We start from the raw sequence: 27007 nt of genomic DNA, 5'->3' as shown, positions 1-27007 counted from the left end.
TAGGATTAGGATTAAAACATGGCTTTTCTAGGGTACATACATCATTTCAAACCAGCACAGTAGCCTTTCCCCCATCTCTAGCTTTTGAGTACCTCTAGGTCTGCTAAATTCTACAGTGTAACCTCTGAAATTACTTTACCAGAGTCATAATAGTGAAATCATATAATATCTGTGCTTTTATGTCTGACATTTCACTCAGCATCATGTCCTCAAGTTTTATCCACATTGTCACATGATTCAGGACCTCATTTTGTCTTACTGCTGCATAATATTTCATCGTATGTGTATACCATATTTTGTTTATCCACTCCTCTGTTGATGGGCACATGGATTGTTTCCATCTTTTGGCGATTGTAAATACTGCCACTTTCAACATCTGTGGGCACATGTCTGTTCATGTCACTGCTTTTGGCTCTTCTGGGTATATACCTATCAGTGGTATTGCCCGGTCATAGGGCAACTCGATGTTTAGTTTTCTGAGGAATTGCCAAACTTTTCCACAGCAGCTGAGGATGATCTTTTTAAGGTCTCCCCTCCCTCCATTTATGGAGCTTTTATTTTTCCCTCAAAAAATCTCTTGAGGAAACCCAGTGCATGCAGATGTTAGAAGTAGCAGTTCAGGCTGAAAGAACTACAGCAGTGCAGCAGGCTCAGCAGATGAGGAGGCTTCCTTGCCCACCATCTCACTGGTGAATCTCAAGGGCTGAGCTCCAGTGAACAACCAGCACAGCACATCGGCATTTCCCAAGCTCCCTACGTCTGGGCAACAACCTCAACATTTTGCCATATCAAGGTACTGTGTTATTAATTATGTAGTATTTTTCTTAACTTTTTTCTCGACACAACCATCTATTATTTGTTTAAATTTTAATTTGCTCCAAAAGGAAGCTTTGTGTCACTGCCATAAAAGACTAGCTTCTATTTTCATAAATAGAAGGTCACAGGAGCCAGGCCAAGGATAAATACCAGGTAGTGTTGGCTGTTGAAGTTTCTGAGCCTGAGGGCTACTCTCTCTCTACCTTAAAAGGGAGGATTAATGAGTGGCAAGAAGGTGTTAATGACACATTGGCACCCAGCTGAGGCTTTCGCCTTGGAACTGAAAGAGAATGAAAGGAGAATACAGCACAGCATTTCCCTAATCCAGTCATTCCTGGTTGTTCATTGACAGTTTAGCCATGGGACATTATTGGGAAACACTGGAAGATGCTGAATCCCTACTAATGTGACACTCAGCCACTCCTCAACTCACTGAGTTTTCTCTCTTCTCCATTTTCTCCTTTACCAGGTCCCAAGGGTTCCTCTTTCAGACCATGTTCTGCTTCCTCTAAGAGAACTCCAAAAGGAAGGAAATGTCCTTGGTTTTCCTTAAGAGGCAGGCAAGGGGCAAGTCATTGGAGCGGGCCTGGCTGTGTGCTCAGGAACTCACTCCTTGGAAATCCATCATCCCCCATCCTCTGGTCCCTTCTTTGATAGATCCAAAGAGAAAGGAAGGATGAGTCTCCATCTTGGTGAACTAAAATATGGTTTTTGACTAATATAAAAAAAAAAATTCATGAATAAACCATGTTTCATGATTTTTTTTTTTAAGTAAAAGACTATAATTCCAGAGTGAATCAATGGTTGGAAACTTTCAGCTTAATATGAGCCAGATCCCTGCTCCCTTGCTCTCTTTTCCTCTCTCCCGCTCTCTCTTTCTTTCTTTTCCTTGTACCAAAAGCTGTCTGCTAAACTTCTAAAACACCCTTTGCCTTTTTGACCCTTCAACTTGTCTTGAACTTCAGAAAAAATTGGGGAAATGGCACTGAGTGAACTATATATAAGTCCTGGGCCTGCAGGGAGAGGGGGGAGGAGGCTCACCAGGAGCTTGGGGCCTCAGATATTCGCTTGGAAAAAAATCTCTTCTGTTAATGGAATTAGTAAATATTTGTTGCTCTGTTCTAGGCCAGTGCCCCAGGGGGATATCTGGAGGAAGGAAAAAAAGAGGGCAAATAAAAATAAAAGACAAGCTACTTTTCTGCTCCTTTCCCCTCTCCAAAGACACTAAACAGACAAGTCGGAGGATTAGAAAGAGGCCTTGTGTGGCTGCTGCAAGCAGGAAGTTGCAAGGGGGCTTTGGGGTGAGGAGGGGCCGTGGTGGGGAAGGAGCAGGCCTGCTATCTGGGACTGGGAAAGCCATTCTGCTTAATGAAATGATTGCTGGCTGAGTTCCTGAGTTATGGTGTGGCCTGAACAGTCCCTGGCTGGTTTCCTGGAGCCCAGAGAGCCCAGGCTGGGCCTGGGCCTGATGTGCAAAGACTGTGTGGTAAGAGAGAACACAAGAAAGCATGAGGAATGGCGGCAGGGTGGGTGAGAGGCAGAGAAACGGAGGAGAGAACCAAGGACCAGAGACCAGGAGATGGGGGGAAAGGGGAAAGGCATGGGGAGAAGAGGAGGTGGATGCCAGAGGGAGGAAGCTAGAATGAGTAAAGGAGAGGAAATGATAGAAACAGTGGCAGACAGGGAGACAGAGAGAGGTGGAAGGAAAAATGGATGGAGGAAGGGGCAAAACAAAGAGTCTCTATCAGGTTCAAAGAGATGGATGAGAGAAAGAGGCCAGAGTGAGGAGAAAGAATCAGAGAGGTCAGCCAAGCTGAGCTGAAGCTTAAGATGGATGGAGAGGAAGAGATAGAGACACAGATGGGGAGGGAGGGAGGGAGATAGAGAGGGGGAGAGAGAGAGAGAGAGAGAGAGAGAGAGAGAGAGAGAGAGAGAGAGAGAGAGAGAGAGAGAAACTGAGTCAGAGAAAGACAAAGGCGTGGAGACAAGTGAGACAGAAGTCCTGGCTGCTAGAAGAAAGTAAAGAAGATAAAGGAATCAGGCAGTTGAGAAACAGGCAAAAGATATGGTCAGAGATAAAGAAGCAGAAGGGGATAAAGAGGCAGAGGAAAGAAAAGCAAGGCAAAGAAGCAACGTAAGGCAGAAATTCTTTGCATGTGGGAAATTAAGTTTCAAATGGATCAACTCCACTGCCTTGACACACAGTGAGACCCAAATAGACCCTGATTATAAAGGGAGATCATATCCAAAGAAGGTCAAGAAGCAAGGGACAGGACGGGAAAACAAAAACAACATGACCAGATTCCTTCAAGGCCACTGCGAGGACAACAATTTGATGGCCTGGGACATTTGCACCTTATGTACTTGGTTTCTGGTCATCCATCCAGCAACCCTCCAAGGAAGATATCTGACTCTCACTTTTTTTCAGATGAAGAATCCAAGAACTGGGGGAGAGGGGGTTAGGGGGGTGTGAAGTTACTTCCAAGGTAATTCAGAGTTTAGGTGTTTTGAGGGCTTCATTTTGTTTAGGAGGAGGCTAGATGAATTATATTTTATAGTGAATAAGAATTTAATGTATGCATTGAAAGTATAGATGAAGACTAATTTTCAAACAAGGAGAGGAGAAAAGGGGGTGAAGGAGGTAAAGAAAATCCTATCAACCTAACAAAAAAGAGAAAAGGAGAAAGAAAAAATACGATAAATAGAAATCTCAGCTTAAAGTGGTAGAAGCAAGTCCAAAGTAATCAGTAATCATATTACTCATAAGGGAATTCAAAATCTCCCATTAAAAGATGGAGATTTTGAGGATGGATTATTATTTTTAAAATTAATTTCTGAGGCACACCTACATTCACAAATGAGAAAAAAAAAAGATATTCTAAGCAAGCACTCACCAAAGGAGACCGGCATAATAACATGAGTAGCAGACAAAATCGACTTTTGGGCCACCCAGGTCCATCTGATACCCCAGCTGGACTCCTTCTCTCTGTAGACATGTGCAGGCCTCTGTCACCACCCCAGGCAGACCCCCGGGGCCTTCCAGGCTGGGCTGAAGGGATCTCACAGGCTCACTCTTCGGCACTGTTGGGCAACAGCACCGGCTTAGCCCTTCCCTTTCTGGTTTTCCACCCAGAGCTGCAAGACCTATTTTCAGTAATGATGTGTCTCCAAAGAGGGGAATATCAGAAAATCACCTTATGAAATTGCAAGTCACAGAGGAAGCAGGAAGAATCCAACACTTGGGGAGAGAAATGGGCAGGGACACGTTTGAATGGTTTGGGCCAGTTTTACCCCAAAAGGCTGTTATTCCTAGAAATGAAACATACCCCGCTGCTCTGTCTCTCCTCCCTCCACCACCTCATCTTATTTCCTTGATCTGAAGATGTCCAGGTTGCCAGGAGTGCAGGTAGCAGTTTCCTGTTTCTTGTTTTTATTAGGAGGGCAGGAGTCAAGGCCCTGGGAAAAGGTAATTATTTGTGGGCCCCTCAATGTATTCAAGCAAGTAACTGCCAAGCATCTGTCTCCCACCCCTGAACTCCCCACTGTGTCCAAGACAGCACAGAGGAATGGGGGGAGGGAGGGGGGACTGGGTGGAGGTGGTCATAAAAGCCATAGCAGTGGATTTCCAGCCCCTCTTTCAGGTCTACACCTCAGGCATCTTATTCAGCTCACAGCCTCTCCCCACCCCTCACCATGCCTCCCTTTCCCGAGGCTTTGTAAGCATATCTCACTCTGTCTGAAATTCCTCCCTTATCCCTCTTTCTATCATGCATCTCTTCAAGTCAGAAAGCCTTCCTAAACCCAGAATCTGCATTAAGTACCCCTTCCCTCTCACGCTGTATTGTACTTGCCTCTGCCACTCCCACTCCCTTTTCCTCAAAATAGTCAAAGTCCCAGAGGACAGAAAGAGCATCTCATTTCTCTCTCTATCCCTCGTACCCAGCATCAGACAGGGTGCACAGTAGACAGGGGTCTGGAATGTTGAAGGAATGAATGGTGGAATTGAAGGAATGAATGGTGGAATAAGACTGCAATCCAAGACATGTGCTAACTTGGGCCATAAAACTGACAACTATACTTAAGCCACCCAGAGAGCCTCTGGGTTTTCCAGGGGCTAGACTTCCAGAACCATCAAACAATAGAGCTCGGAAACACTTTGAGAGAAGCTGGTCCCACCGGTCTGCAAATTGAGTTCCATTGAATCCCAGAAGTTCCAAGGGTCCAGTCTGCTAGCATGACTCTGAGTCCCTCTCCTTTCTTTGTCAACACAGCAAACCATGGAACACTGATGCCCCAGCAGGAAAGGTTTTCCTGCAGATCATGTCTTGCAGCTACATACCATTGCTGCCACTTAGTAAGTATAAAATCTTGAGTATATGACTTAACCTCTCTAAACCTTAGTTTAAACCTTAGCTTCCTCATCTGCAAAATGGGGAGAAGAGTGACGCTATCTCACAGGGGTTGTGAGTGAAGTCACGTCAATAGCAGGGGCACTCGATGAATGTTACCATGACAACAATGATGAAGAGTGTTATATCATTGTTATTATTACTATTCTTAGCTTCTTCCAATCTAATGCATCTATACAACCAGTTCCATAGCATAATGTAACACGGTAGTACCCCAGGCAGAGGTTGAGGAAATGAAATACAAGAAACCCAACAGCCCCCTTCTCCAATGATAGTTACCCCATTATCAGCAGACCAGTCTCAAGCTGGATTTTGTCCATCTCTAAGCCTCAGACCAGGGGCACTTAAAACACCAAACTGCCCTAGAAAGAGGGATTAAGAGAAATTTCATGTGGGCCAGTATGGAAGTACCAAACTCTCTTTTTTCAGCTTGCTTTCCCATCCCGTCTACTGCCTTCGTCCCCAGTCTGATTTTTGCTCTGACATGGATCTCCCATTCCATAATGAGGTGGCCTGGTGGCCTGAGAAGTCCTGAGCCTCCACCCTACTGGCAGAAGAAGGTGGGTCTAGGGGAGGTGCAAAGGGTCTAGAGAGCCCCTTTGTTTGAAAGGTGCCCATGAACCAATGTAGAGGGACAGTCCCCAAGCATGAAACCCATTGCCCTGTCCAAGCCAAAGCCCTTGTCAAAACCAGTAGAACTGCCTGGTCCCGGGTCTTCCAAGGGTAGCACCCACACCATGGTGGCACATGGCATGGTAAACAGATGGGCACTTTATAATGGTTATATTTTTGCTTTTAGGCATATTCAAAATATCTATAACCAGCAAGTTAAATCCAGTTACACAGATTTTATAGCTTTGAACAAGGCTCATTTAAGTTACAAATGTGAGATTATTTATAAAAACAAGTGCATAATAGATTTGGTGGTTTGCAGATATGATAAATGTGGAGATTTCTGGAAAATTCTGCCCTCATTCATTTTATGGATGGACAAATAGGGGTCCAGGAAAGGGAAATCATTATCCAAGGTCATCTGGCAAGCTGAGACAGAACTGGGACTAAAAGCCATGTCTCCTAACTCTCCAGTTTGGGCTCTGTCTCTCCCTACCCTTTCTTGTGTGAAGAATCCCACTGAGGGAGCCAAGATCCAGGGAGCCACTGAGCAGTCATGGAAGAGTTTGAGACTCTGGGATTGCTGTCAAACAAGAGCAAGCCTTAGCTTACAGCTACATGAACTTAGCTCAGTACTGTGTGCCATTAACAGATCTTCCTATAGATCTGATTTTTTAGCCCAGGTCTCCTTGAGCCCTGTTCCCATGCAAGAAAGGTCACTATAGTGGAGAAGATAATGGGTGTCAGAGCTACATTTCCTGGATTTCAGTCCATGGTCCACCACTTTAACTAGCTGTATGAATTGGGCAAGCCACATTCTCTCTGAGACTCTTTTCTCATCTGTGAAACGGCATAAATGCTTGCTTCATTGGGTTTCCATGAGGTTTAAATGAAGGAAGTTATGTAAATCCCATAGCACAAAGCCTGGCACATTGTTTTGCTCCATAAGTGTGAGCTGTTGGGGATAATATATGTGTATCTGGGTTTTGTTCTAAGGGAGAATGTGTTAGTTATTGCTGTGTAACAACCAACTCAAAATTTCAAGGTTCAAAACAACAATTTTTCATAATTCTGCAGGTCAAGAATCCCAGAAGGGCACAGCTGGGTGGGTGTTGTGCTCCATATGGAGTTGGCTGGGATCACTTAACTCGGCTTCATTCAGCTGGTGACCAGGCAGTCCTAGAAGGCAAAAGAAGCCTTCCTTGCATGGGTGATATCTTGAGGCCCTTCCCTGTGGCCTCTCTGTTTCCACATTGTGCCTTATCATTCAGCAGTGGTGGGAGCTTCTTTACAGCCTGGCAACAGGCTTCCGGAATGCATATGGAAGCTTCCAGGCTTCTTAAGGGCTAGGCTCAGAACTGGCATAGCATCACTTCCTCTGCATACAGTTAGTCAAGGAAAGTCACAAGTGCAGCCTGGATTCAAAATGAGGAGAGAAAGAAGCCATCTCTTTTTGGATGGAAGAGCACATGTATTCAGAGAGGAAGTCATCAATGGTGGGCATCTTTGGAGGCAATGAAATAGAAAGGGTACCAGTGTTCAAAGTGGTCTAGGCTGCTACGTTATGCACCCCAGAATCCTCTCATGGTCCATATATGTTATGGGTTGAATTGTGCCTTCCAAAGAGACATGTTCAAGTCCTAACCCGTGACGTTGCAAACGTGAGCTTATTTGTAAATAGGATCATTTCAGATTAAATTAGTTAAGTTAAAATAAGGTCATTCTGGAGTATGGTGGTCCCTTAATCCAACATGACCGGTGTCCTCATAAAAATGGGAGAAGAGACACAGGCAGACCCAGGGGAGAACACCACACAATGACTGACGCAGAGGTTGAAGCTCAAGGATGGCCAGAAAACCACCAGAAGCTAGGGTAAGACGAGGAAGGATTCTTCCCTATAGATTTTGGACTTATCTCCAGACCTGTGAAATAATCTATTGCTGTTGGTTTATGCCACCTCGTTTGTGGTGATTTGTTATGGCAGCCTTCAGAAGTGAAGACTAGGCATCTTCCAGATTCCTCTGAGTTTCACTGCCATGCCACACCACCTCCTTCATCTAGGTGTTTGAACAGACTGTTCTCTTCCCCTCCATCACCTTTGCTTGGCTAATTTGTCCTCATCATCCTTTGATCCTAATTGAACAATCGCTGTTTCTAGAAAACCTTGTATGAGTACCTCAATGAAGTTTTTTTTTTTTAATTTTAATTTAAAAAAATTACAAGAAGCAAACATTCCCAACACATACACTCAGCAATTCACAGTATCATCACATAGTTGCATATTCATCATCATGATCATTTCCCTGAACATTAGCATCACTTCAGAAAAAGAAATAAAAAGAAACAGAAATGTAACAAACAGAAAAAAAAAAAATTTTCAGGCCATACCCCTTACTGATCCCTTTCATTGATCACTAGCATTTCAAACTAAATCTATTTTAACATTTGTTCCCCCTATTATTGATTTTTATTCCATATGTTCCTCTCATCTGTTGACAAGGTAGATAAAAGGAGCATCAGACACAAGGTTTTCACAATGTGAAAGCTTTATCCTTATACAATCATCATCAAGAAACAGGGCTACTGGAACACAGCTCTACATTTTCAGGCAGTTCCCTCCAACCTCTCCATTACATCTTGGATAACAAGGTGATATCTACTTAATGCATAAGAATAACCTCCAGGATAACCTCTCAACTCTGTTTGGAATCTCTCAGCCATTGACACTTTGTCTCATTTCACTCTTCCCGCTTTTGGTCGAGAAGGTTTTCTCAATCCCTTGATGCTGGATCTCAACTCATTCTGGGGTTTCTGTCCCACGCTGCCAGGAAGATCCACACCCCTGGTAGTCATGTTCCACATAAACAGGGGGAGGGTGGTGAGTCTGCTTGCTGTGTTGGCTGGAGAGAGAGGCCACATCTGAGCAACAAAAGAGGTTCTCTTGGGGGTGACTCTTAGGCTTAATTTTAAGTAGGCTTGACCTATCCCCTGTGGGTTAAGTTTCATATGAACAAACCCCAAGACTGGGGGCTCAGCCTATAGCTTTGGTTGTCCACACTGCTTGTGAGAATATCAAGAATTCAACTTGGAGAAGTTGAGTTTTCCCCCGTTTTCACCATTCCCCACTCAATGAAGTTTTATACCCATCATTTGCTTCCCTACCATCCTGTAACTCTCCTTCTTAAAATCCATCAGTGCTCTAACTTATTGTTAAATGAGTTAAATTTGGCATCCATTGTCCCTCCAGACATGGTTCTGTGAGGGCAGAGATCCTATGAACTTTATCACTTCATCTCCAGTTCCTGGATTAGTGCCTGGCATCTAGTAAGCATTGAGAAACTGACCAAATAATATCATGAGCAGGAAGGAGTCAAGGTACTTGGATTCCAATCTAACCATGGCCCCCTTCACCTTAGTGATCTTCAGGTGGCAGGTTTCCAAGGAAGCAGAAGACTCTGCAATGAAGATTAATGTGCAGGACCTTTGTGAGGGATGGAACGGAAGGGAAGAGAATAGGATTGGGTGGAAGGAGAAGTTGACCTGTGATGTCGTCTCAACAAAGACCTCAGCTGACCCCATGGAGCGCTGGATATGGGATGATCCTATCATTGGATCCATGAGGTAGGCATTTAGATATGGGCTTCCCTTGGGAGAGGTGTGATTGTGAGTGAGGCTGATTCTTTCAACTAAGGGCAACATCCAGAGAGGGCTAGTCGCTAAAGGCATTAAGCTGGCAACACTCCCAGGAACCAGGAGAATAAGCTCTTCAGTCCTGAAGGCAAGTGGGGTAGCAGGTCATACATCTAGGACACTTGGCCTAGACATTCAGTCTGTGCCTTAGTTTTTATCATTAATCAAATGAGACCATGAGGCCATCTTCTTGGATTCCAAGAGAGGAAAAAATACAGAGGTGAAAATGCTTTGAAAGGGTTAGAAGAAGAGATGGAGGAGAAGAAGGAATAACTCTGCAAATGTCATTCATTGTCAAGACCAAGCATAATTTATCTGCCCAAAGTTTATCAATAAATAAGATTTATTGCATTCAGACATATCCATGGGCTCTTCAAATGGAAAGGATTTGTCGTGACCACATTCTCAATGCCACCAGCAAAATGCCACCAGCAACCAATTCAGCCCTTTGGAGAAGAGCCTGGGTAGAGCCCGATGAACCCTGAAGCCAGTCTCCGTGGGCCTGGGGGCCATTGTCTGGGACTACAGTGACTTTCTAAGGAGAAATTCCAGTTCACATTTCTTTGGCCACTACATCTATATTCACACACAATATTTACACCAGCTAGGGAGTGGCCTCTTCTGCCTCCAAGCAGGAATGCCGGATCCTGGGGACATGAGGAAAAGGAACCAGGTGCTATAGAGTTTATCTTTAAGCAAAAGACCACCCCTGGGTCTCAGCAATTCCTCCAGGTTCCAGTGGCTGACAAACCACAGTGGAAAGATGGAGGCAACTGATCTCAGGCTGACAAATGTTTACTGCTACTTCAGCTCCCAAGCAAATTATGCAACCAGGAGGTTTTTGTTTGGGTATGTTTATGAGAGGCATTGGATCCTTTAAGGAATGAAGCCACAGCAGTAACATTGTTCCCCAGTGACCAAGATGCCACTGGCTATTGGCACGAAATGCTAAAGCCACTCCCTGGCTGTCTATGCTGGCAGCAAGGATAGTGAACAGTTCAGACTCTCGGGCAGAAGAGGCTGGTGAGAAGAGAGGAAAAGAGCCATAGGAGGTCTGAAAGGATAACAGCATTCCCAGGTTCACACTCTCATGTGTATATAGGTTTGTTGATCACATACTGTACACACACACCAGGCACTAGACAAGCACTTGAAGTAATTTACCATATTTGATCCTCCTAAATACCTTGTTCCCATTTTACAGATGGCTTAAAGAGGGGAAGTGACTTGCCCAGTGACTGGATCATTTCAAAGGTATTGAACTGAGGTCTCCAAAGCCTAGGCTCTTAGCCACTAGTTACACTGTGATCCTGGTCAATTTGCTTACATTGAATGAATTCTAAAGTGAACTCAGCCCAAACTTACATCCAACTGAGTGGCTGTGCCATAAAATGATGAAATTATGCCACAGACAAGACGGCTTTAGATGTTTCCCACTTTTTTTTCTGCACCTCCTTGCGTTATCTTTTGCTCTCTCCTTCCCTTTCTTCTTTCTAACCTTCTCTAATTCTTAAGTCCCTATGTTATATCAGACACTAAGGTTTTAAAAGAACTTATACCATTGGTTCTGTCCTCTGTCAATCTCCTGGGACACACAATGTCCCAGAAGAGTAAAAACTATAGCAAATTATTACAATGCAGTGGGACAAGTGTAATGAAGAGATTCAAAGAGAGGCCCACGGGAATGTGGAGAAATGACTTAGACATGCCTGGAAAGGGTTCAGCAAAGAGGAGCCACTTGAACTTGATGAATAAACAGGGAGCCCAGTGGGCAAAGAAGAGGGAGAAAGACAAAGCAGGAGGAAGACATGGCAGGAGGAAAATGATGTAAAAGGAAAGGGTTTGGTGGCGGGGGGCGGGTGACAGTGTGGGTGAGTGGAGGTCTAGGAGGAAAGTGGAGGGTAGGGGGACGGGGCTCAGAGAGGGTCTGTTCGGCACAAGACAGGCTTTGAATGCCATGCTAAGGTGGCCAGACTCGTCAGTAGGCACTGGGGAGCCCTGCCAGATGTTTAGGGAAGGGGGTGACGGGTGGGCTCTGTATTTTGGAAAGACCACTAGGTAGACGTGTGCAAGTTGGGCTGAGGACAGGAAACAGTGGTGGAAAGATTGGAACCAGGAGAAAATCAATCCAGAGATTGTTTTAATTGTACCAGCGGAGTGGATGAGGGTCTTCTCTTGGGCATCCAGATAAGCCATCCCAGTGTGTCAGAGATGGCATGCTTATATTCTGCAAGCATCTGCCTTTGCAAGGGAATAGAGAGAACTAGAAAGAATGACTGAATGGTGGAATTTTAGCCTTATTATATAAAGATATTGCAAAGGGCTTTTAACACTTTCAGAGCCACTCATTCTAATTAGACTATTCCTCAGCTGTTGTCTTCATCTTTAACTTTATTTCCATCCAAGACCTTCATCTAGGTTCAACAGGCTTTTGGCTGAGATTGGGACCTGCCCTTTCACCTCCTAAGTAGACGTGTGGCTGGTTTTACCCCATGGTCCTAGAACAGAGAGGAAAGGGTCTGGCAATAGTCCCTTTCTCCTAGCCTGAAATAAAAGACAATTTGGCTGGTGTTTTCAGCTCTCAATCTCTCCAGCCACCCTCTCCAACAGAGCCCCAGCCTCCATTAATAGTATTACTTGGGATGACATTTCCTCCGAATGTCATCGTCTCTTTTTTTTCCTCCTCCCTAATTCCCTAATTTGTCCTAATATGCCCATTGCCTGCGTATCAAGTCATCCGTGAAGCCGCCCCATTTCCAGGTTCCTTCCTTCCCATCAGCCGAGTCTCCGTCTCCCACAGAAATTAGAGGGAGGCGGCTGCAAGCCCGCAAGGGCAGGAAATAGAATTAGGGGACGTATTAATTGGGACATCAAGTCGGATTTCGTTCCAGGCACTTCCTTCCGTTAACCACTTTGAAGCTTCCCCTCCGTGGCTCTGTTTCTCATTAGATGGGGTTCTTAATGGCGAGCGGTGTTCACGCACGGTGCAAATATGTCATGCCCTAACTCCCAGACGGGCAGGTCCAGCCCGCTGGTGAGGGCAAGGGGAGAAAAAGGCCAGCCAAGAGCGTCAGGGTATCGAAGGGGGATGAGATGCCAGAAGAGGGTACCGGGGACAACACAAACCAAAGAGGTGTATTTTAGATCAGATAGAATGATTCCACGAAAATAACATCATTTAGACTTTCCCTTACATGCATTTTTCCAGGGTCTACAAGTGCATTTGCAAAGCAAGTTCCTTTCTTCATCTTCTATTTTTTTGTTCTGAATGTGCTTTCCCCTTCATGGATTTGCTGCATGCTAGCTTTCACATACATCTTGGCCAAAACATTTACAGCTGCCATGAAGGTATCTAGACCGACCCAGAGAAAGATGTCAAGCCACTTTGATAGTTTTACTATTTAGGGACACTCACTGCCCCTTCACCCCAAAGCTATGCCACCCAACCCAACACCCCATGTCTTTGAGGTCCCCTCCCTTCAAAGGTGTGGTTGGCCCACGCCCTTGCGGAGTCACCACTCCGAGGTGTTTTTGCCAACACTAATTCAAGGCTGTGAGAAGAACTAATTTGTGGAAGGGTATTTGTTTTTCCACCAAAGCAGCCAAAACCACCAGCCTCCCTTGCCGGAGAGAAGAGAAGAAAAGAGAAGAGAAGAGAAGGAGAAGCATTTGTTTCCTGTGATCCTTAGCAGCGGTCCCACCTAATAAAAACTCCTCCAGGAGATTCTAACCAGGTTTTACCGAGACTCAACTATGCGTGTACTTGGTCCTAATCCCCAGACACAGAGACCTGGAAAGGGAACTCCTGGTGCACTGAGGGCTACAGGGCGGTCCATCTGCTACCCCGGTGGTGTAACAGCCGATACAAACACTGCGGCCCTGCCTGGACACTCTTCCGTGGCGAGCAACCAGAAGCCAAGATAAAGCAACCAAAACCCGTGCTAAAAGCAGGGCAGACAAACCTCAGGACTGACTGGAAACCAAATCAAATAGCACCTCCCCACCAACTGGTTTGAAATGATGAGAGCAGAGGTATTCAATTTTTCTTTCTTTTTCTCCCTCTGGTTTTAAAAACATATTTTTGTATCCTAGGAGATGAAAAAGTAGGAAGGACACTGAAAGCAGTGCTGGGACTGCTGAGAGAGACAAGTGCCTATCCTTGCATGCATGAAGACTGGGTATTTCAGACAAGTCACGAGGCTCAGAGTGTCTCATCACTTGGCATATTGGTTAAGACTGTTTGGGGTATAACAACCTAAACCAGTTTGTACAAACTTGAGGGAAAGTATTGGGGAAATCTGAAGATTCAGAGTCGTAATCCGGGAACTAGAGGAATGTCGGGAATCCAGGGATTTCTCTTTCTCTATTTCTCTCCTCTGCTTCTCTCTATGTATGTCTTTATTCTTCTATCTCATGGCGGGCCACCTTTTCCTTCTTAACTCCTTAGTAAGGGGAAGGCAGCTCCCCATAGTACCTACATGAGCATATAAAAGTCCAGGCAACACAGGGGTGACGGGTGGTTCAGTGGTAGAATGCTCGCCTTCCATGCGGGAGACCCGGGTTTGATTCCCGGACCATGTACCCAAAAAACAAAAACAAAGCAAAAACCGAAAAAAGTCAAGGCAACACAGACAAAGTCTCAGTCTCAGCTCCAGTTTGTCTTCTTGGGGAAGGTACTTTGGTCCCCTTCAGCCAGATGCCATTCCTAGACCAGATAATTGTGTCCGGGAGGGTGAGTCACACTGGACAAAGGCGAGCCAGAGGAACCACCCTGTGAATTGTGGGAAGACAATGGAGAATGCTGCGACCCACAAAGACAGTCTACAGTTCTCTCTAACAGCAGGTCTCGGCCACACAATGTTTATTTCATTCTGAGAATTGCTTTCATTCATTTATTTATGTATTTTAGTTGGCCATTCCTTACTGTATTTACCCATCAAATATTTAAGGAGTATCTACTTTATGTCTATCACCAATGGTCTTTTTCCTTTCATTTAATTTTTTTCCACTCATCCAATAACTATTTATTCAACAGATATCATGTGCCTGGGGTTACTACAATATATAAGACATACCAGTGAGTAACTAATAACTTATAACTTTCTTCTAGCATAGCATTTCCATTCATTGTACCAAAAAGGAAATTTGCTTTCTTGGATAGTCTTCAAACTAGAACACAACATTTGTACATCCTCAGTCCAAAATGACTTGGCCAGAGGAAAAGAAACACTTTGCCTGTTTTAATCTGTCTCCTTCTGAAAGGCCAACTGGAAGGTTTCCCTGTTGTAAAACAAGAGGGTCAGCAGGGTGGCTGTGAAAGGCCCTTCCTACCCTGGAGTTGAAGTTTAGATCGAGTCCATTCATCAGACTCCTGACAAAACCATTCACCAGTAAGCAGGCAGACGTATCTCTGGTGGACACAAGGAGAGACTTGCTAATAGGCATGTTTCCCGTGAAAACGAATTAGGGGGTGCAGTAGAATAATTTCATAACCTTCTTGTAGGATGGTGCCTTCACTTCCTTCTCCCTGAAATATCTGAGGACGTGACGTGAAACACCGAGCGCCGTGACTCACAGCCGCTGCCCCTCAAGCATTAATTGCTGAAGAACCCTAATATTGTTCTACCCCGACAGATTGAAAATAGACTTGCTGATGCAGAAAGACAGACTGACACCTTTTCCTTCTGTGAGCGGGAGAACCCGATAGGATAGACTTTCCAGAAAGTTAAGATTGGCTGTTAAGTCTCCAGGCAACAATTCATTCAGCAAACATACTCCACCCGAATCAAGGAACGGAATTAGTACTCAGCCGTTTATATTTGCCTTCAGAGTCCATAAATATACCTTACAATAAAATAAAACACCTAGAGGAAACTGACAGAGGAGCAAAATCCATCCAAAGACTGTGCACAGTAAAGAGAGAGAAAAAAAAATCCGTGGAGCAATGGGATTTTCAGCTGTGCTGTAGGAAAAAAGACTTCCTTGCTTCCTCTCTGGAGGGCTTATTTTTTTTTCCATAAACTTAAAGTCATGGCAAAGTGACAGTGAGACTCAGCTAGCATGCTTGGTTGCTGCTCCTTTGAGGAACTTTTCTCTTTAACTCTTACCTGTCTTAGCTGTTCAGCCTCAAAATGTCACTTTCCTTTTCAGGATTCACCAGTTGGAAAAGAAAGATGCAGTAAGCGCTCCAAACTCTGGAGACCTCAAAGTAGGAAGCCCCTAAAAGTCAGCAGAACAGTGGCAAAGGAAGCATATCTTTATAGCAATGCATTGTCGTGGGTTGCGTTATCTGTTATAAACTTGTGACAATTGTTAATTTTTTGCTTCATTATCCAGCGTCACTCTGTGCAAGTTCCAGGCTAGCAGGGGCTGTACCGACCCAGTGTACTGACGTGCTCAGAACTTAGTTCTGTCACGGGCACATGGCAGATGCTCAGTGAATACAGTATTTGTTGAATGAATGACTCTATATAAATTTGCCTGATTTAACTGTCAGAAGTAGGTGCCTTCATTTTCCTAGTGGCAAAATTACTTTGATTCTCTCATCAGGCAGGTATTAATAGCCCCATTTTATAGGTCAAGAAGGTGAGGCTCTAAGAAATTAAATAACTTGCCTGTAGACACATAGCTAAGAAGGGAAATGTAGGACTTTGCTTTCGAGCACTGCTATTTGTGCAGTGCCTCTAACACTGCCTGCCGTGTAGAAGGGACCCAGTAATTTTGAGTAAATACAGATCTGGGATTCAAGCCATGGCTCGCTCCACTGCACCATACTGCCTGTCCTTTGGTGCTATTTCTCTATTATTGTCCCCCTACAGAAAGCGTCACAGAATGCAAGGGTCTTTGTACCCACTGCAGCAGGAGAAGCAGTTAGGTGCTCAGGGTTTGGGATCATATCAACGTGGGTCCAAGTCCAGACTCCACCATCAGGTAGCTGAATGACCTGGGCATGTTGATTTAATGTCTCTGCATCTGAATCTCAATCTCCTTGCAGGTGATACTTCCAAGAGGGCACACTATTATGATTCTACTGAATTAGGAAATGAGGCTGCCTCAATGTCTCTTATAGTCAATTTTGTGACTTCTTATGTCATAATTTTAAAAAGAGAGGTTTATAGTGCTGGCAGGCTGGGATGGGTGACCCTCGCTCTCAGAGAAAGGTAGCGGTTCTGATTCACAACATGCGCAGGGAGCAATAAAGATGGAACCCAGGGGAGGTCCCACGGTGTCCCCCCCACCACACAGCCACATCCAGAGGTCAAAGTCAATGGGAAGCTGTGGCAAGTTCTTATAGCCAAGAACAGGAACCAGTCTCCCCAGAAATAAGGGTTTGGATCACATCACTGGGGATAAAACCTCAACCAGGGAATATGGAAGAGAAGTGAGGGAGTAATAAATCCCAGCCCTGGTCTTATGACTAGTTACTGAAACTGATTATATTCTATCTCATTATGTCGGGTATATTTTTACATGTTTTAATTAACGTTGAATCCCTATCTTCTCCCTTTTTACCCACTGTGGTATACGATCATGGTTAAATTTACCATTTCGTAGGTTGCAAGATGTTTAAAAAGGATCACAAAAGCATGGAAAAAGATCAGGCATGACCCAGGAAGCATGTGCTGTGGCTAAGTATATTCACTGACAAGGTTTTGATTATTTTCTTTCAGGGGGTTCAGACTGGAGGTCTCCATAAGGTTACAGATTGATGTTGGCTGCACTGCCATCATCTGGAGACTTGACTAGGGCTGGAGGGTCCACTGTCAAGGCTGGCAAGATCCTGCTGGTCGACATTGGCAGGAGACTTCCGTTTCTCCTCACCTGGGTCCTTCCAGGTGAGTATCTTCATGACATGACAGCCACTTCCCCGACAGTGAGCAATCCAAGAGACTAAAGAAGAAGCACAGTGTCTCTTAGAATCAAACTCAGGAGCCACACACTGTCGTCTCTGGCATGATCTACTGACACAGAGCAGCTCAAATCAGTGTGGGAAGGACCCACACAAAGATGGGAATGCCAAGAGGCAGAGATCATGGATGACGGGTAACCAGCTAGGAGAGTGGGGCACATGCAAATCGTATTTAAGGAATTACCTCTCCCTTGTGTGTGCTTGGTCTTGGTGACCAGATAATTCCACGTGTCCACCTTTAATTACAGAAGCCAAGAGATACAACCAGGAAGCAGTTGTGTGACCTCATTCCAGATAATACTCACCCAAGAGACTGAGCCCTCCGTGAATGATAGGACAGAAAGAAACTTCCCCTAGTCATTGGCCAGAGTGGAGTCAGGCTGAGCTTGACTTTCTTGCCACGACACCAGCTGTCCAGCCTTCTACAGAGTCCATAACTCGTTCCCCTTTCCAAACCCAGGTTGAAAAGCCTCCTGCCAATTCTGGGAGATCCAAGCTGTGCTTCAAATAAATTAAGCTTTGCTTAAGCTAATCAGAGTTGGCTTATGTTTCTTGCAGTCATGTCCCCTTACTAATACACTTGTTTTTTCATATTTTTGGAAGGAGTATGTGTTTCTTTTATACTCGGGTTGGGGGAAGCCATAGAGAAAATTCATTTTCTAAGTACTAAAGTACTCAAGTCAAATTAAAAATCTTCCCAAGCAAGTCTTTCTTCTTGCCTGAGTAACATATTTCTCACCTCAACCAGACACAGACATACACAAATCCACTAAGTTAAAAAGAAGGGGGAGAGGGTAAGACCTGCAGATTTTTGGCAGCGAGTCAAATTACCATTTAGTCCATCCACTGTTACCTGATACTGTGCTTTTCTGACCATTGTCGGAACACTGCTTGTACTGATGGCTCAAGGCAGAAAATAAGACCCACTAGACATGTGAGCAGTCTTACCCTAGTGTCTACTTTTCCCTTAGAACCAAGGATGCTCTTACGACTGAGGCCAGAAGATCAATTGAATGAAGCCATAAAGTCAGAGGGCTGCTGAGATCTGGAAGTTGGAAAATTAAACACAGTGAGGATGTCTACTATACACAATTATTATAACTATATGATCTGGAAGAAAGAGGGGAAAGGAGAAAGCAAGAACTGAAATACAAGGCTGTCCTTCCAGGCAGGGCACACAGGCTGTGGAGGGAGAAGAAGATGGGAGGGTGACTATGGTCCCCCCTCATTCCGCCTCAGTTCCCGTGTCCTCCTAGTGCAGGGCCATCTGCCCTACTGCTTCCTTCTGGAGTTTAGATCTACATTTCTCATGTGGCACGCCCCTCAAACACAAGCCAGCTCCTAATCTGGTTCTCAGATACAGAAAAAGATCTTCAATGGTGGAAACAAAAGTGGCTCTGATGAACATACGGCAGCATCCCAAGGAAGACTCAAAAGTGTTTTTTATTCCATGTGCATGTTGCCTTATACCCTCGCTCTACAAGTTAATCCCCATGTAGGAAACAAACACTGCGTATGTTGTTGTTGTTTAGATATGACCCAAGCTTGTTAAAAGACATTTACCGGTCCCTCTGAGGCCAGACAAAGGAAGTTTGCATAATGTTTGTATTCTCCCATCAGTTTGGGGTGCTTTCTCTTTCCTTCTTTAGTAAGCCCACTGTGGACCCCAAAATGCAGGTGACCTTGAACCTGACAAAGAGAGACTTTCTGCCAGCTGGAATAACAGGCTACAAAAGTTAAGCACAGACTGAACTAAAAAGAGACAATAAAGTCCAATTTAAAGAAACTGAGAGAGAGGGTCAGGAATATAAAAATATCCCAGGGCAATTGAAAACTGTCATACAAACATATGAAAATGTTCTAGATAGTTCAGTGATAAGCAGGAAATTGCTGGAAAAACCAACAGTCACAGAAGGAGAAAATTACATTTGGAAGGGAGGATTGAATTGAGCTAAGTGTCCGTGTCATAAAGTTTATTATTTTATTAGTTTTAATAGTTGGGTAGATAAGCTAATAGCGATAGGATTTACTTTAAAGATCAACACCACAGACTCTGCTGTTTATTATTTGATAGTAATGTGTCTCCAGTGAGGGGAATATTAAATCTCATAAAAAGCCACCCCTGCAGTGAATCCGGCCCTTTCTGAGCCACACACACATGGATTTCCCCCTGTTAGTCCACGTCTCCAGCAGAGGTTTCGTTTGGATAATTCTTAGAGGGACATCTGCTTCTTGGGAATTTGTGGCAGTCACTTCAAGTTCTCTGACCTGAGGAGAGCTTTTGGGGGTTCACCTGGCTCAGAATTCTTTGAGCAAGAGGTGATGAAGTCATCTGGACCCTGAGTATGGTGATAAATGGGGGACTGGGCATGATCCATGGGACACCCAGACGTTTCAAATTATTGTGAGGGTGAAATGAAATAATGCATTTAACCCACTTAGCAAAGTGTCTGGTAAATCCTGAGTAAATGCCAGCTAGATAAGGCGATGAGTGGGTGATTGTGAGTTCTGGAGTCTGCCTGCCTGCGTTAAAGACCCTAGCTCTGCTGTTTACTGAGTTTCAAAGTATCTCCCCAAAAGAGATTTATTAATTACAAAGGGGAAATAGGACCTTTACAATGGAGGGATCTGACAGACATTACCTTAGCCAAACGCTCAAAATCACCGCCCATAACAGGACAAATCTGGATGTCCTGTGCCTCTGAAGTCACTGAGGAGAACATGGTATCACCTCTGTGGTATTCCTGTTAAACACACGTAACCTCAATCTAATGTGACAAATCCACACTGACAAACATTCTATAGAATAATTGGCCTGCACTCCTCCAAACTGTTAATGTCATAAAACATAAGGGAAGTCTGAGGAATCCTTCCAGATTGACACAGAATAAAGAGGCATGGCAATCAAATGCAACACAGTATTCAGGACTTTTTTTCTTCTTTTTTTGTTTGTGTATGTAATAAAGGACATTATTGAGACAAATTTGTCAATTAGTGAAATAAGAATAAAGTTTAGACTAGATAATATTTTATCAATATCAGCTCTTGGTTTTAATAAATTTATTGTGTTATGTGAGAGAGTCCTTGTTTTAGGAAATAAACGCTGAAGTATTGAGGGGTAAAGGAGCATGGAGTCTGCAACTGATTCTCAAATGGTATAGGAAAAAAGTAGACGTCAAGAAGGATAAAGTAAATGTGGTCAAGTGTTAACATTTGAGGAACCTGGGTAAATAAGATGCAGGAATCTTTGCAACTTTTCTGCAAATCTGAAATTATGTCAAAATAAAAAAAAAAAATTAAAAACCAGCTCCACTCCTGCCACTTTGGAATTCTCTATGACTTTACTTTTTCTCTGAGCCTTATTTGCCTCATCTCTAAAATGGAGATTTTATTACCAGAATATAGGACCATTTTCTGTTGGGTGACATGGCCAAAGAAGTAAAATGGTGAGTATTTAAGCTTCTTCTTGATGGCTACAGAGTCAGGAATAGGATTAGGGATGTGAAGCATCTCCTGGGCATGTTTCATAGTAATAAACCCCCTTATTTCCCATTTGGTCGTGGCTACTACCTCAAAATGAGCTGTAGCAAATCAGATATATCAGACAATCCTTCTTCAAATAATGCTTCCCTTCCAGGGTTGTGGTGAGAATTAAATGAGATCATCTTTGCACAGGGCTTAATACAATGCCTGAAGCATAATAGGGACTTAAGTCATGGGGGCAAACGGCATCATCCTGACCTTTGTTTTGCTTGTGTGAGTGACAATTCCTGGTGATGGGAAACCTCCACCTTGCCTTATCACCATGTGCTTTGCTCTTGCCTGCCAGTCAAGTAGGCATTCTTTCCAGAAAGTCGGGTCTGCTCAGTGAATGACATTCTGTCCAGGGTGCCAGCCGATGGTTCTGCCCACCAGCTCCATCAGAGTCTCAGGCAGCTCAGAGCAGTTTCGTTTAAATCCCCACAACTGGTTGATGGTTGACCTTGGGCAAACCCAAGCCAAAGCGACTTTGGACAGTCTAGCTTTTTATGCTCTGCAAATCACCTTCTCACTAAAATAACCCAAGCCTAATTTCTTTAGGACCTAATTTCTTTTCTTTCTTTTTTTTGAATTAATATATTTATTAAACATAACAAAAAACACCAATATTCTTACTAAATGATCATTCCATTCTTGATATAAAATCAATAACTGACAATATCATCACATAATTGTATATTCATCATCATGATCATTTCTTAGAATGTTTGCATCAATTCAGAAAAAGAAATAAAAAGAAAACAGAAAAAAGTTCATACATACCATACCACCATACCCCTGACCCCTCCCTTTCATGGATCACTAGCATTTCAGTTTACTAAATTTATTTTAGCATTTGTTCCCCCTATTATTTATTTATTTTGAATCCATATGTTTTGCTCGTCTGTCGATAGGACTTGATTTCTTTAGTTCTATGTTTCCCAAAATCCTCCAAGAAAACCCTCGGCACCACCACTCACAGGCAATGGTCTTTCCAGGGTACCCCGGGAGAACAGTTCCAAGGTCTCAATCAATCAGTCCGGCCCATGGGGAGTTAACATCCTATGGGCAAGGCAAAGGCAGATCTAGAAGGCTGGGCCCCTTCTTTTTTTTTTAATTATTATTTTTTTAAACATAACAACATATGAACATGAACATTCTTACCATGTGATCATTCCATTCTTGGTATATAATCAATAACTCACAACATCATCACATAGTTGTATATTCAGCACCATGGTCACCTCTCAGAACATTTGCATCACTCCAGAAAAAGAAATACAAAGAAAAAAGAAAAAAATTCGTGTATGCCATACATACCCCCTCCCCCTCCCCGATCACCAGCATTTCAATCTACTAAATTTATTTTAACATTGTTCCTCCTATTATTTATTTATTTTTAATCCTTATGTTTTACTCATCTGTCGATAAGGTAGATCAAAGGAGCATCAGACACAAGGTTTTCACAATCACAGTCACACTGAGAAAGCCGTATCATTATACAATCATCTTCAAGAAATGTGGCTACTGGAACACAGCTCTACATTTTCAGTCACTTCCCTCCAGCCTCCCCATTACGCCTTAACTAAAAAGGTGATATGTGTATAATGTATAAGAATAACCTCCAGGATAACCTCTCGACGCTGTTTGGAATCTCTCAGCCATTGACACTTTATTTTGTCTCATTTCCCTCTTCCCCCTTTTGGTCGAGAAGGTTTTCTCAATCCCTTGATGCTGAGTCTCAGCTCATTCTAGGATTTCTGTCCCACGTTGCCAGGAAGGTCCACACTCCTGGGAGTCGTGTCCCAAGTTGAGGGGGGAGGGCAGTGAGTTTGCTGAGCCCCTTCTTGAGAATCAGGACTTCTGCAAGTGCTAAGAGCCTCACGTCACTCACAAAACCTCAGAGGAAGCACGAAAAGCATTTATGCAAAGAGCTCTCAACCTGGAATTTCTGGTGGTCCCTTAAAGCTCACCACCATTCATGTTGTTCCCTCTACCTGCAGCATACATTGTTACCCTCTTCACCTAACTTACCACCCTTCTTCCTATGTCCTCAGGGAGACCTTTTTCTGAAAAAGCCCTAGACTGGACTTTTCCCACTGCTAGGTACTCTATACCTTGTCCCCCCTGTACCGACACCCTTTATACTTCATTGTAATTGCTCATGTAATTGACTCTAGGGCTGTAAAAGCCATGGCTAACTTTTATTGAGTCTATATTATGGTGCCAGGGTCAATGACTTTTGCATGCAATAAATATTTCCATTTCTCAATAACCCTCTGAGGTCAGCAATGTTATTATTATCCTACTTTACAGATGAGGAAACTGAGGACCAATGAGATCACTCAGTCTGCAAGGGACTGAATCCAGGATCAAGTCCAGGCTGTCTGATTGCAGTTTCACTTGGATATTCTGCCATTGTCCCTATGTCAATGCATCCCCAGGGAAAGTGCATATAATGGGAGGCTGGAAGAAGATGCTGATGGGAGAACGCTGGCAGGCCAACACAGTAGCTAACCACAAGGTTTAGTGGGTGTTGGTGCCCTTTGCCTGATGCCTCTAATTCTGCCCCTGCCAGTCACATGACAGGCTCTCGCTTCCTGGTACACCGGTTGGGTGGGGCCATGTGACTAGTTCTGGCCAATGGGCTGGCAGCAGAAGTGATGTGTCTCAGGTCCAAGCCCCAATAGTTAACAGGAGACACCATCATCTCCCTCAGCCTGTGTCCCCGAGTGAGTCCAAAGAGTGGTGCCCTCATGAGATCCATGACAGGCCAGCAGCTTGAGGATAAAATAAACCTTTGTCTTAGGCCACTGGGATATTTCTAAGTTAGTATGATCTAACATGTATCCTGTCTAATATATGATGAAAGCAAAAGAATATAATTAAATGATAGCTAGATGCTTTTAATTATACTAAAATTAATGTAATTATATTGGTATTAATTTCAAGCCTCCAAAGCCCAAAGTCTGCTATCCATTTGTCAAAAGGGGATATAGCAAGTTAGAAAGAGGAGTTAGATGTTGACATCAAACTCCCTTAAGCTACCAGAATGATTAAATGAGAGTTGAAAGCAAATAATTTTCTTATTTGTGATTCAACTTTATTTAATGTAAGTACAACCTAAATCATATAGTGGCCAAAGCCCCACAAATAGGGTAATACTGAATTATTTCATCCAGGACAGGCCTCTACCCAATATCTTGTGACATGTCCTAATGTGCTGGGAATGATTTGGGATGTGGTTGGAAGCTGGGGGAGCAAATGGCATTCCTTTTCTCTTCCTCACAACGCTTCCTCACTCTTTTCCAGAGGTCCCTTCAATGCACACCAGCTAACCATGGTTGGAAACTCAGAGGCAGTTTTTCATTCCAAGAATTCAAAGCTAGCTGCAAAAAAGAAAGTTCTGTGTGCCACAACAGTTTAAAACTCTCTACCCTTCATGAGCCTCAGCATTCCCCTGGGAGCTGGTGGCTGCTTCTCAAATACCCTCCATCTGAGTGCCATTCGCCTGGCACAGGGTAGAGGAGTAAGTATGATCATTGAGCACCCAAATCAAAATCACCTGGGAAGCTTATAAAACATGTAGATTCTAGGGTGAGCGACTCAAATTTCTGAGGAGGGGATGTGGAATGCTCATTTTTATCAAGATTCTTAGGACATCTGGTACAATGGAGAGAATCTCTGCTCTAGACCAGGTTTGCTAGGAAAACAGAGAGCTGGGCTTCCAGGTGTCTGTGGAAAAGCTCAGGGTCTGGCCCTCCATGAGGACGTTCTAAAGAGTCTCAAGTCTGCTCTACTGGCCTCCAAGAGGAGCCAGGGAGCCAGGTGGGCAAGAAGGTGGCGGCAATACACCTGCCCATCCTTCCCCCACGTTACTCCATCTCCAGTGCCTGGGGTAGACTGAGCAGGCCAGCCAATTGGCACACAGCTTGCCCTTGTTTACTGATACTGGTCCAGGAATGGACGTATAGGTTTAATCAGACTGAAGGGAAAGATCTATTGTCCATGCCTAGGGGACAGGTGTCAAGGTTTTTCATTCTCTCCTCCTGGATGAAACTATGAAGCACAGACTCATTTGCTGCTGGCAGCCTTGTTGTACTGAAGAAGAAAGAAAGGGAGGGAGGAAGAGAGAAGGAGGAGAAGAGAGAGAGGAAGAGGGAAAGAGAAAGGGGAGGAATGAAAGAGAGACAGAAAATAAAGAAGGAAAGAAAGAATGAAAAAGAAAAGAGGGGAGAGGGAGGGATGGAGGGAGAGGAGGCGGGAAGGAAGGGAGGGAGGGAGGGAAGAAGAAAGGAAGAAAGCGTTTGGGATGGGGCTGAACTGAGACTAACAGAGTAAAACAGAAAAACAAAACACACAGAGAGCACCCAGATTCCTGATGGCGCCATTGATCACACTGCACCTGCAGCCCTTCCGCCAACCTTCCAGGTATGAGAGTATTGCTTGGGCCCATTTGAATCAGAGTTTTCTGTTACTTGCTGCCCAAAACACTCTGCCTGATATTTATCATCCTCTTCATCAACAGTAATATCATTATCAAGGTCCAGGGCAGGACTCATCTTTCCTCCATGGAATGAGGTGTCTCAGCTTGTCCTTACTTGGCACATACTTTTGTCCAGTTCTGGAAAGATGACACTGTTCTAGAATCTGCATTAGGAAGGAACAAAAGCTAGAACTCAGAACTGTGTCACTTAGGATGAGGCCCATTTTCACATCTATAGAAGGAAGGATAAAATTAGGTGTCCTCTCTCTACTCCAGGGGTCTTAAATGGCGGCCCTACAAAGGTAGCCCATGATTACTACCCAGGAGCAGATGAACAGACGTGAGGGGGAGAGGAGGACTCCCAGACCATTCTTTAAAACTTTGCATTAGCCGGTCATCTTTAAAAAGGCAGCTTGTGCCTGAAAATCAAGGTGTTTGAATTCTTTTGAAAAATCAGAGTATCTGTCAACACTGGACCCACATTTATACGAAGCAACAATTGCCTGGGGTTCAGCAGCTGATCCTTTCCTTTGAAGCACGTTTGCTTTAGCTCCCCCACTCCCTGCAATTCCCTATTGCCTCCTTACACTTAGACTGAGCCTCAGATGCCTTTTATCATTTTACACTCAGCTCACTTAATAACTGACATTTCCTGTCTGGCCTGCGTGGACATTGGCTTTGCAATCCCAGATCTAAGACGATAGTATAAGGCTTCTGAGGTCTATATTTTCTATGGCCTTTTAAAGTAGATAGTTCTTGTTTTCACATCGCATCTCCTCAGGAACGCGGGAGCACCTTCAGAAACCACCCAGGAATCCTACCCCCGGCTCAACTCACATGTGACCATTCTTGAGAGCAAGCGTGTTTCTGGATTGTGTTTTCCATTTCCTCTTTGGACACTTCTGTTTCTTTCTTGCTTTGAGGTTTGTTTCCAGCTCATGGGTGGTCAGTTCCTTAGGGTAGATGGAGAAAGATTTTCCATAACTGCCCCCTCTCCTGAGCCAGTTTGGAGCTTGGGGTTTGCATTTGAGTCATTAAGTTATTCACTGCTGGGGAGCTGGCACTTTAGGAATTCTTAAAATAAACAAATGCCTGGGCCTCTCAAGCATGGGTCTCAACAAATGTTCTGACTCCAAATATTGGCCCCGTATCGTTTTGCCTAACAGTGTTGCGTAATAAATACGTATGTTCTTTTTAATTATCAGAAGTTAATTTACTATAATCAAGAGTAACCTCCTGCTCAGGTGTTTTTGGTTGCATGTATCTAACAGCCTTCTTAGGGATTCATTAGATGCATTACAAGAGGCTTGGGTACCCAACTGAATGCTGGAACTCTTCCTACGATTTTCATCTAGCCTTGGGCAAACCCCTTCCTGCTCTGGCCTCAGTTTTCCCCTCTGTACCAAACTAAATCGATGGTTTAAAGTGTGTGTCATAGAGTGTTGAGAATGATCAAGGGATACCTGTGGAGGTGATGGGGAAACTGGTGGGTAAGACCTGAGCCTGCCCTTTTCAACCATTAGGACTCCACTGCCTTCTGGTTTACACGTTACAATTGTTTATCAA

General features: G+C 44.0%; 2 long non-coding RNA genes across 4 annotated transcripts in view; one reads left to right on the top strand and one right to left on the bottom strand.

Annotated features, from left to right (window-relative positions):
- The window catches only part of LOC143683667 (uncharacterized), a 266606-nt gene that overhangs the window by 103010 nt on the left and 136589 nt on the right, over positions 1-27007 (bottom strand). The gene's annotated exons all lie outside the window — the stretch shown is intronic.
- LOC143683664 (uncharacterized) lies at positions 7194-17959 on the top strand. 2 transcript variants are annotated; one of them, XR_013175577.1, is made up of 4 exons: positions 7194-7333; positions 9254-9458; positions 17198-17362; positions 17685-17959. It is a non-coding gene; the product is annotated as an uncharacterized LOC143683664 (long non-coding RNA). The 2 variants fall into 2 exon arrangements; XR_013175578.1 differs by having other exon boundaries at positions 17897-17958.

This window comes from Tamandua tetradactyla, chromosome 5 (assembly GCF_023851605.1).
Source record: "Tamandua tetradactyla isolate mTamTet1 chromosome 5, mTamTet1.pri, whole genome shotgun sequence".
NCBI classification, from domain to species: domain Eukaryota; kingdom Metazoa; phylum Chordata; class Mammalia; order Pilosa; family Myrmecophagidae; genus Tamandua; species Tamandua tetradactyla.
This window is presented reverse-complemented; position numbering and strand designations above follow the sequence as displayed.